The sequence below is a fragment of the Rattus norvegicus genome, chromosome 11 (assembly GCF_036323735.1).
Source record: "Rattus norvegicus strain BN/NHsdMcwi chromosome 11, GRCr8, whole genome shotgun sequence".
NCBI classification, from domain to species: Eukaryota; Metazoa; Chordata; class Mammalia; order Rodentia; family Muridae; genus Rattus; species Rattus norvegicus.
Window position 1 is genome coordinate 71,836,308 of NC_086029.1, and position 15,721 is coordinate 71,852,028.

Genomic DNA, 15,721 nt, shown 5'->3' on the forward strand with positions numbered 1-15,721 from the left:
TGCGTTTTGTTTGTTTGTTGGTTTAGGTACATACTTGCTATACGTGTCATGCTGACCTCCAGTTAACTATGTAATCATAATGTTTAAAATGTTGACTTGTGAGACCTGCAGATTCTGAGATGTATAGACAGGAGCATGTTGTCCTCAGAGAGGCTCAACCCAGCAACTGAGTCAGATAGATACAGACATCCACAGTCACAATGGATAGAGCTTGGGGAGTCTTATGGAACAATAGGAGGAAGGATTGCAGGTCCTAAAGGGGATAGGAGTTCCAAAGGAAAACCAACAGAGTCAACTAACCAGGACCCTTGAAGCTCTCAGAGTCTGAACCACCAACCAAAGAGCATTCACAGGCTGGACCTAGGTCTCCCTACACGTACATAGCAGATGTGCAGCTTGGTCTTCATGTGGATCCTGAACAACAGGAGTTGAGGCTATCCCCAAAGCTGTTGCCTGTCTGTGGGATATGTTCTTCTAGCTGAGCTACCTTGTCTGGCTTCAGTGGGAGTGGAAACATGTCTAGCCTCACAGAGACTTGTGCCAGGGTAGGAGAATAGCTATGGCGGCCCCCCCACACACTCAGAGGAGAATGGAAGGGGGATAGGAGGATTGTGGGAGGGGGTGACCGGAAGGGGAATAGTGAGTGGGATATAAAGCAAATAACTAAAAAAAAAGAAAAGTAAATTTTTTAAAAGAAAAATGTCAACTTCCCATAACACATAATCACCTGGGGCAATGGTATCAAATGAATGATTGTCTTCATCAGGTTGGTCAGGGACCATCTCAGAGGATCATGGTCTTGACTGTTTGTTGATGTAGGAAGACTCAGCACATTGCAAGTGGCACCACTTCCTAAATAGGATGTCCTGTACTATATAGGAGAAAGGTGGGTAAAAGCAAGCAAGCAGTGTATGCACACCCATCTCTCTTGACTCTTGACTGTGGATGTGATGCTGTAAGATCCTGCCTCGACACCTGACCATGAGGTGACCTGAGCATGACCATGTGTACCTCAGTGCCTCAGATCCATGGGGCTGGCAAGGCTTTCGGAGAGCCAGGCATTGTGGGATGAATTTTGACAGTACTCACAGCAAGTACCAACCATAGCTTCCTCCTCCTGAGCAGCCTGAGACTGTGTCTGAGAGCCCACTGTGGAGATTAGCTAACCTGTTTCCTTCTTTAGCTGCATATGATAAGCAAGCCTTGTTTCCAGGCTGCTGATGTGTCACTATCCAGGTGCACTACCCATCCTGTTCCAGCCTTGCCTTGTGTCTATCCTTTCTTCATTCCCTAACGCCATGAAGGTCAAATGCAAAGTTGTGTGCGTTGTGGCACCTCCCTGAAGTTGCTTTGGGGCTGGATTTCTTTTTCTTTATCATAGCAACGGATATAAAATTAGGACAGTAACCAACCTAGGCTAGCCTTGGACTGACAAGGCCTCTGCCTCATGCGTGTTGAAATCACACTGGATGACACCTTGTTTGCTGATAAAATTAGAAAGGAGTTTTTTCCCTAAAAATTCTGATGCCAATAAAACTATAGATGGTCTTGAAACTAATAAGTAATTAATAGTAATAGTGATGATAAGATTTAATAGTGACTACAAGTTTTCTGTGGGCCCAGGTCATGATGATAATTTCATGTGAGTTTTCTTATTTGTTTGAGAAAGAGGGATCAATATGAGCTTCATCTTATAGCTTAAGAAACCAAGGTCAAGCAAGTTCACATTGACCAGAGTCTATGGAATCTAAGCCTTCACATGTTATACCATAGCAAGAATTTTCCATTTCTTCTCATAGGGAAAAAAAGACAGCATCTGTATATCTTCTAGAATTGAGAGGATGCTTGAATCAGACCCAAAGTGTTATTAACACACAAGTGCTTGCAACACTCAGAGAAATAGGTGAAGCAGGAACTCAGGGCAACAAATTTTGCTCTTCAAGATTCTATTGTAAACCCATCTCAAGAGTTGAGATGATATTAACCTAGGACATCGATGGGTGTTTTTTTCCTACTTCCTCTCTCCAAATATTTGGGGTACCTACCTTGAGTTTGACTTGTTTGTTGATACAGTATCTTCCTGATGTGCAACAGAGACAGCAAGTAAGTTTTAAAGTTTTCACTAGGAAATAAGGATCAAAAGACATTGAAAGTTGTGGTGAAATATGAGGCTGAAAGAAAAGAATTGGTGGTAAATGTCCTTTTGGAGAGGGGATTTTTTAGGAATCTGCCTATTACATGGAACACCCAAGATCTTTAATTTTTAAAAATATTTCAATACCCACCTAATTTAGATAGCAACAGAAAGTCACAGAAGATCCACAGGCTCCCCACTGGAGATGAATGGATTTAGACAACCACAGATGGTTTAAAGGGGCACTTGTCACTTCAAGTAGACAGAATTTCATCTTGAGTATTTTTTTCCGAGAGGAAATAAAAGCAAGAAAAAAAGCTTGGGGTTAGGATTCCAGAGGAGAATCGGAATATATGAGCCCGCATTTCTATGGACTCAATTTGAAAAGTATCTATCTCCTACTGTGCCTTCAACACATTCCAGCAACCTCCCCTGACAGTGATCCTCATCACAGCATCATCTGGAAATCTAGAGTTTCGAGTTCTTATGGCTTGCCCATGGCTTGACTCACCTCTGACCTTCACCATACTTAATATTCCTGTATCACTAGGCAATCAGGGCATATAGAGGCCTAGAGACATCTCTGAACAGGAGAAGAATATTTGGATTATTGTGAAGGTAATGGTCCTACTTGCTACAGACTGGCTGCTATTTTCAACTTGTTGATTGAAATAAGGCAGACCTAATGATAGCTTTTTTTTTTTTAATTTTCTTTCTTTTGTTCCAGAAAAAAGAGGTTTCTTTTAGCTCAAAATTTCAGGTTATAATCCATAATTTTGGGAAAGTCAAGGCTGAAACTTTAAGCTGTGAGACATATTATATCTACAATCAAGAGCAGAGAGAAAGTAATGCATAAATTCTTACTCGATTGATTGCTTGTACTCAGATCAATTTCTCTTCTCTCATGCAATCCAAAAACCCCTTTCACCTAGGGAATGATGCCACCCAGAGTGGGATAGGTCTTTTCACATCAATTAATTAAGTCAATACCACATAAATAAAACTGCACTCCAACTCAATGTACACAAGTCATCACTGAGCGAGCTATAGTTTTAGTTTCTCCATCACTTAAAAAAAAAGACACATATTGATCACCCCTATAACAAAAGCAGAAGAAAAGCATATGAAGTAAACTGAACAATACAGATGGGACATGATCTCCACATATTCTTTAGAATTATTAAACATCTAGAATAAACAGGCATCTGTGGTTTTCCAACTGATTTCCAGTGTTGCTTATCTAACACGGTTTGTGATATAAACTTAAAGAATCTGTTTCTCAAAGTATGCCCATGGCCACTTAGTTCATTTTTCTAGGGTGTTTATCAAAAATTACCAAGGCTAAGGATACATTATTCTATACTATGGAACTCCTCAGTTACAGAACATTTATATCTGGCTTTTAATAAGCTCCCTGGGTAATTTTTATGCACAATGAAATTTAAGATATATTGCCCTGGACTGTAAGACCTCCAAGATAGGAATGGAAACATATTTGTCACTGTAGCCCTGCCAGTTTTAAGTATAATGGGTGGCCATATAATCCCATTGAGTAAACAAAGGCATAAAGAGAAATTATTTCTGCCTTGATCTCCTTTGTAGCATGTCTTCATAATCGAGGGCCTTGGTGGCCTGTGTGTGGAATGAGCAAAGCAAGCTCTAAGCTATGCCTTCTGACGGAAAAGAGCTTTTCTGCATCAGAAATGCCCCTTTCAAAATGATCCAGAAGGACTTTTAAGGAAAACCCCTTGGGAGCTAATTAAGAAGCCAGAGGCAGACAGTCGGCTGAATTAGATCATTGGCAAACCACTGAACTCAAGGACGAAAATCGCAGACCTGGAACAGCCACGAAAACCCGAAGGCAGGGGGAATATAGGCCGATAGCAGAAGTCAGATAAGCAATCATAGCCAGTAAACAAGCTGCCAGACAAGCGAAGGCAGCCATGTGTCTAGTCTGTAAAAACATTAAGCTTCTAGAGGGAAATGGGAATGTGAGGCTTTTGAACCATGGCTGACAGAGCTGGGAGGTATAGAAATAGTAGGGGGGGGGCACCAATGGAGCAGAGATGCCTTAGCAGTAATGTGTAAAACTAAACCCAGTTGGTGACCTGCTTTTAAAAAGACTTTTTAGCATTGGTTTTATCCATTGAAACAAACACCTGAGGCTTCCTTGGGGCAAGATGGAAATAGTCCTCCCTAAAGAGGTAATTGTTATAAATTGCTTCTTATGATGATCATATAACCACTTTTTTTGTCCTTATGCTCTTTGTTTAAGTCACATTGTAGTGGAGCCCCTAGGGAATGGCATTTCACGCTGTTTTCCCACCTCTTCCTGTATGCTTATTGTCTTCCAGAACCTTCTTTTCCAGCTCAGGTAGAACCTTTAGACTAACCAATTTAGCAAGAAAAAGACGGGGAGATGCTCCCAAGAGCTAGTCTGAAACTTTACAGGAGGTGAGTTGTGCAGATGGCAGGGGACTTGTGACGTGCTGTGGTACCTATTGCTTCATCCACAACCTCACATGTCACCCTGGGAGGCTAACCAGAGTGAGTGATGTAATTGCTCTGAAATAAAGGAGTCCCAGGGTCCTTCCTTCTTCATTCACCACCCTTGACCTAGGTTCACTAAACCCTCGATAGCATTAAAAGAAACCCTGGAAGGTGACAGAGAATCCCCTAGAACTCCTAGAAGAGGCAAACCTCCTAGCCCAGCCTTGCAGAAACTACACAGATGCCAGCCAAGGCCTGCCAAACAAAGAAACCAGTCCCTCTTAGAAGAAAGGCCAATTAGAGAATTAAAAGGGAAAGCAGGAAGCCTGAATCATAGAAGATGGCGACTATCTTCTGCTTTCTTTAAAATGTTAACCATCTATGTTGTTTTGTCCTAACTTAAGTGCCCCCAGGACCGCAATCGTAAGCCTAAGAAGGAATCACTGGGAGCCTGTGTAACCCTCGGAAGGTCTGAGACAACACTGTTGCAAGTGTGTTTATTCGTCCTTTTCTGTTTATCTAGTGCTCAAAAAAAATGTTGAGTCTGTTTTCTGGGGCAAGGGCTCTTAGGATTCAAGGCTTTCCTAGCGATGTCAGAGTGGAAGATACTGGAACAGACGATGAGTTTGGAGAGCTGACAACAGCACCCTCAAACTCCTAGGGCAGCTTCCTTATAAACTCCGGCTTATTAGAAGTTATTAGGTTAAACTTCCTAATAAAACTCACGTTCTATAGTCTTAGAAAGATACCCTGTTGAATCACATGTGTTTGTTCATAGGGAAAAAATATGGGGTTGTAATATAGGAGATGCAGAAAGGAAAATATCCATTTGAGATACAGAAATGACATTCTCCTCAACCTTTAGACAACTTTTCATTAGCTGACACTATTGAATATCAGTCATTGCTCTATACATTTTCCAAGAATTCTCTCATCCTGTCTTTACGATGACCTTTTGTTGTAGGTCTTCCTTTGGGACATTACCTTCTTTCACATATGAGAAGGCAGGACTAGTAAGGGCAATTAAACTCCTAAGAGTGCAAACCTAGAAGGTGGCAAAGGGAGGGCTTGTTCCAGGATAATAGAGGCAGAATTGGGCATGAATTAAAACAGCATGCTACCTTCAAAATGTTATCTGTGCATCATAGTCACAGGTAAAATAGTTTTGTATTTGAGATCATTAAGTTTTCAGACTGAGGGAAATATGTTATACTGCTAAAATGTAGATACATGAGAAAATACAAGGAGAGGTAGCCTGCTCCCAGACTCACAGATCCTCTTCCAACTCAACCACTGAGGTGTAAAAATACCAGTGAGGATTTCGCTTCACCTATCATATATCTATAAAAATTAAAATAAGGGCTGGGATAAAAACACCCTTCGCTTTCCATGATTAAAGTAATTCCAATGGTAGATTACTTACCTAGCATGCATACGTTCAATCTCCAATACTGCGTAATAAGAATGAAAATTAAAATATACTTTTACTCATTCTCTCTTGTAAAGTTTCATCACAACCTAGTGAAAAGAAAAGAGTATATAGTTTAGATAATAAGAGAATAAATATATCAAATTTGTTTGTGATATTATTCAACATTCTCCTAAAATCACTTGACTGATTCTGCATGAAGTTATAATGATATGAGCTTTGTGGCAAATTGCTTATTTTCTTGATTTTCAGAAAGAATATTTTTACATATTGATGGTTTTCTAAGCTGGTGGCTGCCTTATAATCAGTGTGAGTAATTAATGTAGAATTCTTTATTTTCCTTCCATCCTACTAGAAGCAGAAGCTACTATTAAGAGTTTGATGCATGTTAGATTTTAACATAGAAGAAATGTTGCTGCAATTTATACCTGTGTTAAGATTTAGAATATAGGGTTGGGGATTTAGCTCAGCGGTAGAGCTCTTGCCTAGCTAGCGCAAGGCCCTGGGTTCGGTCCCCAGCTCAAAAAAACAAAAAGATTTAGAATAAAATGCCTGCCCTTTAACCATTTGCCCACCAACCCCTAGCCATAACAGAAAAAGTACCAAGGAGCTCTTAAAACTTATATTTTAAACTAAAATTGTTAGCTATATTTAAGTATCATTCCTCATGGGAAAGGACCAAGTCTTATTCCAGAGCTGATGCAGAGAAAATACAAGATGAGTTCAGAACATATTTCTGTGATTCAAAGTGACTGATAAAATAATCAAGACCTGTCCAAAAGACACAGTGCTCAACACAAAAGGACTCCCTTACCAACCATGTAACACTTAGGATGGAAGTATTACAGTGATTTATTATAATTTATTGAATAAAGTACCATTGAATTCCTAGAACAAAACCATAAAATAGTTGAGTACTGCCTCCGAATTATTGTATGAAAAAAAAGGTCAAATCTAGAAATCATTGTTAAATACTTATAATGATTGGGAAAGAATCATTATGAAATGCTTTCATGGCTGGTGGAAGTTTAATGAGAAATTGTCTCATGTTAAAATGTTGGGGAGAATAATAACTTCACAGTGGACCAACTGGACACATAGTGCCTCAACTAAGTGACCAGACTTAATGTCGCCAATAATACCACAACCAAACATTTAGTGCCACTTGATAGAGCAATGTGGAAAGATCTACTATATGTGATGGGAATTTGTCACCTGCCTGAGAACCTGGGGAAATACCAGGCTAACACTCAACACTTCACCTATATTGAAAATATAGAAGGCATTGAGTACTGCTTTGGATTAAAGGGCAAGAGCATTGTTTGTATTATTGAAATACATTGTCCTGGTTGTATTCTGAATTAGGGACGGGGCAGAAGAGGGTGCTAGAATGGAAAATAATGACATAATTGGCAATTTGCTAATAAAACTTATAATTGATAATAATACAGGATAAATGTCATATTGAATCAAATAATTGTCCTACATTTATACAAGGCTGCATATTTGTTCTCAGGAAATGCTGAAGCCCTGGAGAATAAGAGGCATGGTTTTCACAAGCCCTTTGTAAATGGTTTGGGACAATTGTGTAGGCAGATAGGTATGAAAAGTGTGAATTTGTATTGGACAACACGGAAGTTGCTTTTATTATTAATAATAATTTTCTATGCATTTGAAATTGTGTTAAAATAAATTAAAATTGTTCAGGTTCTATTGATATTCTCATTGAAAGAATGTGTATGTCCCCACATGCACATGTGCAGTGCATATATGTGCATGTATGTACAGGTGCATATGGCCATGCCTGCTCATGTAGAAGTCAGAGGTCAACGTAGATGTGTTGTCTTAACACTCTCCACTGTGTTTCTTGAGACATGATCTCTCACTGAACCTGGAGCCAGCCACTTTTGCTGGCCAGAAAGAGCCTGGGATCCATCTGTCTGTCTCCCCAGTGGAGAGATTACAAGCATACATCTTAGCATCTGACCTATTTTTCCCCCTATATCGGTACCAGGATTAAACTTAGCCATCTCCTCAGCCTTGAATGTTTTTTGTTGTTTGTTTTTGGTGCTTGGAATTAGCATTTGGGGACTGAGTTCATGGACCAAGTGCATTTTTAAGAACTCTTTACTACTGAACCACATCCCCAACCCTTTCGAATGTAGTCTGTTTATTTATTCTTTATACGTGTATACAGATGTGTGTACGACTCTGTACACATAGAGGCCAAGGGATATCAGTGTGCTCCATTAGCACTCATACCCTTGATATAGGGTCTTTCCCTGGACTAGAACAGGCTGGCAGCCATCAACCCTCAACCATCCTCTTGTACCTGAGGTTACAAATCCTGGCAGCCATGCCTGGCTCTTTGTTAGTGTCAGAGACCACAACTCATATCATCTCACTTGTGCAACAAGTGATCTTACCAACTGAGCCATCTCCTTTATCCTTGAATGCATTTTTAAAAGCTATTTTAATGGTTTTGCCAATGTTCCTCTAATAGAGGACAATCTGGGAATGTGTAGCTAAAAATCATTCATAAATACACTCAATACATGGATTGATATTCAGCCCTAGGTTTCAGAAGACTTTTTTTTTTAGACAGCATCTCAAGTATCCCAGACTGACCTCTAATTCACACTTGTTATGTAGCCAAGAATGACCTTGACTTTCGGATTCTGCCAACTGTTGAGATGAGAAGGATGCTAGGACTCTGTGTATGCTAAACAAAGTACTCTAGCAACTGAGGTCATCTCCAAACCTCAGAGACAATTGCTCTGTAAAGGAATCTTTGGATGAAAAGAGTCTGTTTGGAAAAAGGCTTTCAAGAAATCTTATATACTTATTTTTCATACCATTCTTGTAGAGTTAAAAGCCAAAGTATCACCATTTTGAAATGTAAAGAATCTAAGAGTAAACAGAACATCTGAATAGATCGTGGCAGGGATGTTAGAGAAAGTGGAGTGAGACAGAAGCCTTTGATGACAAGCCAATATTCTGAAGACCAGAAACTGAGTGTGAATTTCATAATTTTTGTCTAAGAAAAATTTCAAGATGGATTAAATTAAATACACATCTACAGAAGTTAAGAGTTCTGTATTGGCTACAAGCAAAGAACAGAAAGAGGAGGGGCACGAGGGGAAAGGGAAAAGGGAAACAAGATACATTTTGTTAAAAAAAAACTCAAAACGATATTTGACACATTTTATACTGACTTGAAAAGATATAAAAAAAGATATATTTGCACCTTATTATAGCTTCTAATTATACTTCTTTGATATTTATTTGTTTATATTCTTCCAAGCAGTCCCATCTAACTTAAATACTTCCTCCTGATGAAGAGCACTTAACTCTGCTTTCAAGGTACAGGTCAACACAGGTTTGTAGGCTGTCAATTCATGACCACGATGATCATCATCCATGACATCATGTAAAGAAACTGTCATTAACTGAGAGAAGAAAACATTAATATGAACCTTTCAAACGGTGTCTTTGGAATCCATTTCTATAGAAGGTGGCTGCAGCTGGTGCAATTACTCTTCCCTATCATGTTGTTTTGTAAATCTGAGATGCCAAATACATTTCATCTAATATGTAAAGTCCAGCTCACGTATTAGGGTGCCTTCAATTCCAGAAGATTGCAAAGCTAGTTAGCAGTGTGAGATAACTAGCCAAGATGGAGGATGTCAGTGTGTGTACTCTTTCAAGACTTGCCCTCACATGGACCTGATCATTGCCAGCTACTGCTGATGGGTAAAATCCTCCATACTCTCGTTCATGCCCATCTCAGAGCCAAGCTCACCCTTAGTGAGATCTTATAGGACTCTTATAAGAAGATTTCTCCTTCAAATCTCACTAGCCAATGATGATGGCTGGTATCCAAGGAGACTGTGAAGAAACTAACTTCTTTCTTTATAACAAGTAATCAAGTTATAGAAATGTGTTCTCCTTCTACTCTGTAATGAAACCAAGCTGGTATTTTCATTTGTGTTTCTTGAGATAAGAATGCCAAGATACGGGGCTGGGGATTTAGCTCAGTGGTAGAGCGCTTACCTAGGAAGCGCAAGGCCCTGGGTTCGGTCCCCAGCTCCGAAAAAAGAACCAAAAAAAAAAAAAAAAAAGAATGCCAAGATACAGCTACCAAGTTGTCTCAGTTGGTAAAAATTATTATTCTGCAAAGCCACATTGAAAGATTACCAACTCCTGACTCCCAGAAGCTAACCCCTGACTTCCTAGTGTATGACATGCATGTACCCACACCCACACATCACACACACATACAAACACAGGCATACATGCACAGACACACACAAACATACCTCCCCACACACTAAATACAATACCTTTCATTTTTATTAAATCTTTGAGAACTTCACGGTATATTTTGATCATATTCACCCTCAACTTTTCTCCTTAACCCTTCTCAGACACATCCCCCCTCATAGCTCCTAACTCTATGCTCTTCTTCCTTCCTTCCTTCCTTCCTTCCTTCCTTCCTTCCTTCCTTCCTTCTTTCCTTCCTTTCTTCCTTCCTTCCTTCCTTCCTTCCTTTCTTTGTTTCTTTTAATTTAAACCATGGAATCCAGTTTATGTCATCCACTGGAATCCTAACAGGATCCACACCTTAAAAGAAAACCGACTCTCTATATAAAGATAAATAGATAGATAGATAGATAGATAGATAGATAGATAGATAGATAGATAGATTACAAGACTCTCATAAAACCAGAAACCATCAACTGTCCATAGTTGTTAGTTAAGTTTTATGGCTCATGACCCTTCTGACTCTATGCTATAATACTGAGTGCCTTGATCTTGTGCAGGTATTGAGCAGTGCAGAGATCCCAATGACACTGTTCTGTTCCACTCCTCCTGGCTTCTGGCCATTACAATCTTTCTACCCCATATTCCTTGATGGTCCCTGAGCCTGGTGGATGGGTGAAAAAGATCTCCTATTTTTGGCTGAACTCTCTACTGACATTTATTCTCTGTTCCTTGGCCAGTTGTGAAATTCTGTATTAAGCATTTTCCATTGCACACACAAAGAAATAAGCCCTTCTTTGATGAGGTCAGAGGGTGACACTAATTTATGGTTATAGAGATACAAATATAGATGGCAGCTAGTTTGATGCTCTGCCCATTTAGCTGCCTAATGATGCTAGATTCATCCCTGTAGCTTGTGAGATCTCCAACTATAGGTTCTTGGAGTGACTTACAGTCCCAGACACATATCCTTCTGTGGAGTAGAAAGTTACAGAAATTGGTTAGTTATCTCCACAGCATTTCTTACACTAGTGCACCATAGGCATATCTGGCAACACTGGTCATTATTGCATTTCATGGAATTCTAAGCTGGGTCAGGCTCTTAAGTGGCATTTTACTCCAGCAGCCTAGATAACACTCTCTGGTACTATGAACACTAGTTATCAAGGATGAAGTTTCTGGTCAGTAACAACTTGATGTTGCAGTGTCCTATGACCGACGTTTGCTTGTCTTCAGCAATAGGGTCTTACCACCAAGTCCATACAGGTAAGCAATAGCAAGGTGATGCCTTGTGTCATTGTGGCAGTCTCAGAGACATTTCTGACCAACAACTTGAGGGGAGACAACCCATATATGGAATTATGGACATGGCACTGGGAATTTTATTTGGCAACCTATGGCTTCCAAGAAGAGTGTACTCCCCTTAGTAAGGTGACTCCAAGTTGAATTTAATATATATGTATATTAATATAATAAAATATACAATATATAATATAATGAACATAATATAATATAATAAATAAAATATATAAAATGGAATAAATTATACACACATATAAGGTTATATATTATAATTTATAAATATGTTTATTTTATCTATATTATAAGTATATAATATAGTTTTATCTTTTATAGCACTTTTGCTGTTATTTACCAGTGACGTTCTTCCTCTGTCTTACATTCCTATCTCTTTCCCCACTTAAACCTCCCTCCCCATTACCTACTTTTCTTACCTCGTTCATAATAATAAAAGCAAATTAAAAAAACAAAGAATGCCAAGATAATTGGTAGAATAATGAGGCTGACCTTGGCATAGGCATTCATTAGGCCTGAATTAGCCCCAAATCATCAGTCCATTATGTAGTTTTCAAGTACTAAGTGTGTAGACGCCTTATATTATGTGTTGTAGAAAATACACACACACACACACACACACACACACACACACACACACACACGACTGAATAAAGCTTTTTTCCTTTTGTTCTCCTGGCATTCAAGTCCATCTGAGAAGGTAATGTATTCACAAAAGTACCTATCACACAGCCCATTCATAGAAGAGGGACAAGTGGGGACCAGTGAACTATCTCTCCTTGCTGTGTGTCTCTAGACCTGGTACATTGTAAAGGGAATGCTGAAAGTCTAGATAGAAGCGTTCCTTAATCAAAAACACTCGAGTCAATCTCAGGGAGAACCCTGAGTTCTTCCACATCTCAGGCCTCTGCTTTTTCTGATATGAATAAGAAATTTCTCCTGGTCTGATTTCTTAATGCGAATATGGAGCAGAAGGAGCAGTGTGGGACAAGCTTCAAGAATTAGCTCTCGTTATTACAGCTCGGACACTTCGTCCTTTACTAGCTGAATTTTCTAATGGTAAAAATGAGGAAATTACTTCATGGTCTGCATTTTATACCTGATGGGTTGGTTAGGAGACTCATGTGATCCTGTGTGAAAGTACTTCAAAAATAATTAAGTGCCATGAAAGTGTAGAGGGTTATTAATTGTGACTCACATTGATTAAGCACTTATGTGCCAGGTATTGTGCTGACATTTTATCTTTCCCCACCTCAGTTAACCCTTCTGTAACCATTGGCAGTGGATACGATTATCAACATTCTAGAGAGAGAGAAACTGAGGTGTACAGGGATTATGTGCCTAAGAGATGATCAGGCCTAAGAGAGATTTCAGTCGGATCAAACCTGTTCTTCAGTGCAGACCTGCCCTCTCTCACCAGGTCTGCTATCATAGGAAACACCGGATAGGTGAATGGGCAGTACCTACGGCTTCCCGATGGTGCCTGCAGGCAGCATGGTGTGTGTGCGTGGTTTAAACCAAATGCTTTCCTGGTGAAAGAAGAAATGCAGAGTCTTGGGAGAGAAAAAACATTTCCAAGGAGACTCAAATATCCCTTCGCCTCATGTATGCACAGGCACGTCCACTTCAGCCCTGGGTATTTAACCAAGCTAATTTGAAACTGATATTCACAGCTTGCTGTGGTGGCACTGATTAATCTGTTAGATTGTGGTAACAAGCTGAGGAATTGTTGGTTCAACTGCTCTCTTCCTGCCCAGGAGTCCAGGGAGCCCTGACTTGCTTTTGCTTTGTCCTTACTGCCCTGGGATTCCTAAAGCATCTAAATCAAGAAACCAGGCCATTTTAGGACAAAGTTGGAAGCTGGACTAAAAGAAGTGGAGAGATGGCAGCTAATATTGGTGTGTGTGTGTGTGTGTGTGTGTGTGTGTGTGTGTGTGCACGTGCACATGTCCATTTGCTACTGTAACTCCAAAATATCCTAGTTCAAAGCCTTAGACTTGGAGCAAGAGGCACAACAATGTTTACAAATAGAACCTCTCTGCCCTCCATCTCCACAGAGCGTGGCCAAGCAGATGAGAGGAGAGAACAGAAAAAAGGTGAACCTTTGGGGGAGGGGCTTTATCTTTGTTGTTACAGTGGACCCGTCCCAGCTCCAAAGGAAGGGGGTGACAGCTAGCAAGTTCCACCCAATTCTTCCTCTTTGCCACCCGTGACCTCTGTTCCTCTAAATTGTATGCCAACTGTAGAAGTAGCAACTAGAGCATCTCATCATGTGGCAGCGAGAGGAATGATCTACAGACACAAACCTACAGATTCTGGTCCACCCCAGCTTGAACAGTACAGAGGTATCACCACTCCAACCACACCTCCCCATTCCTCATCCCTCCTGGATGGAATAACACGCAGAGTTGATGATGGAAAGAGGCCTGGAGGAACTCTGGCTTCTCTCCAACATGCTGGAATCCTCCCAAGCATACCCTGGAGCCCAGTGCACAAACCACACCAGTCAGTCAACATCCAACATCTTATTTATTCCTCAGAACACTCTTAAGAATGAAGTAAATCTTATTGTTCTCATTTTTGGAGAAATTCCAGGAATTGCAGTGCGTTATCCAGATAATAATGTGGAATTAGGACTCCACTGGTCAGGTTTCTGACTGATCTGTGCACCTATTCTCAGCAGTCACAATTGGAAATCCATATATTGGGTATGTCCCAAGTCTAGCAAAAAAGGGCTTCCTTTTGGGTTGCCTCAGGATGGAAGCGTTCCTGTGTTTTCCATGTGCTCTACATGGGAAGCATAGTCGTCATTGCTTCCTTTCAGACTCTTTGCCTGAGTCACCGTCTCTCTGCATTTTGTGTTCACCTCCCAGTGTCTTGCTTAGCTTTCTGATTCTCTTGTCATCTGCCTAAGAAATCACTTCCCACATATATTAGGAACTTGGTCATCTAACTGTCCCCTGAAGATTTTTGTTTTAAAAGAAAGCGAAATGGAACACCGATAAAAATGTACCAATCCTTCAAGTGGAAGCAGATCACTAGGATTTGGAGGGGGCAGAAAATGATATTTCAGGGATCATAAGGCCCACAACCTGGCATAGATTAGTGAACATTCATAAATATTTAAACTAAGCTCAGAAGAACACACATGTGATTCTGGTTCTGTGGAAGACTGGCTCAAATAACCCTACCTGTATCAAAAGGATGAATCCTCCTTAGAAATAAGAAACTTCCTGCATCTCTGAGGCCCAGGTCAGGTCCACTTTGTCCCAGGGAAGGCAGCCAATCAGAGCACATGTTCTTCTTGGCAACTTCATGTCATGTTCAGGTACAACCTCTGTCTGACACATGTCACCCAGTGTATGGTGGCTCCCAATGATTCACAAGCCTAGGATTTCTGTTTCACTCAAACAAGCAGAACCTGCTGTCTGAGCCCCATAGGGATGAGGAAGCCTCCTTTCTGACCTCCCATTTTGAGTGTAGAAATGCAGACTGCAACAGAAGATCTGCAGAGAGGAGGAGGTGAACTAGAGAACATCACCATGGTAACATCTTTTCCCAGCATCATTTTTCTCCGGACCAAGCCCATCTCTAAAGCAATCCTTTCTGGAGCTATAGCCCTGTGAAGAAAGGGCCATGAATTTGCAACTCCCTCGTGTGTCACACTCAAGTGATCTCTCTGCCCTCCTCCAATTCAGGAGCCTCTGCTGTGAGTCTGAGTGTTTATTTACTATTCTGTTAGGCAGAAGGTTTTTGAGTTCCTTTTCACTAACCAGCTGCCCTGCTTTCAGTCCCTAAACAGAATGTAATAAGCTATCGGAGCTTGGGCTTTAAATCACCTTTTTCTTTTGCTATATTTTCAGAACCTACCTATACCTGGTACATACATGGTAGGTATTTAGTAAATATTTGTTTAATGAGGACAAGTCTAATTTGAAAAATAAGAAATGAATGCATAGGTTCATATGAAAGTAGGCAGTTTTAGTATTATGTATAGATTCCCATGATCATGTAGCCAGACGTTAAAGGAGAGCAGCTGACTCCCCATCCTTTGACATATATTGGACCATAACTGCAGTTTGTTGGGATGG

At 40.3% G+C, this 15,721-nt stretch overlaps 1 long non-coding RNA gene across 1 annotated transcript in view; it reads right to left on the bottom strand.

Annotated features, from left to right (window-relative positions):
• Positions 1–6,144, bottom strand: part of LOC134481071 (uncharacterized) — a 58,078-nt gene extending 51,934 nt beyond the window's left edge. The window contains exons 1-2 of the long non-coding RNA XR_010056283.1: positions 6,048–6,144; positions 2,286–2,408 (exon numbers count right to left, since the gene is read on the bottom strand). This is a non-coding gene — a long non-coding RNA (uncharacterized LOC134481071). The remainder of the gene's footprint in view (positions 1–2,285; positions 2,409–6,047) is intronic.
• Positions 6,145–15,721: the final 9,577 nt, after the last annotated feature.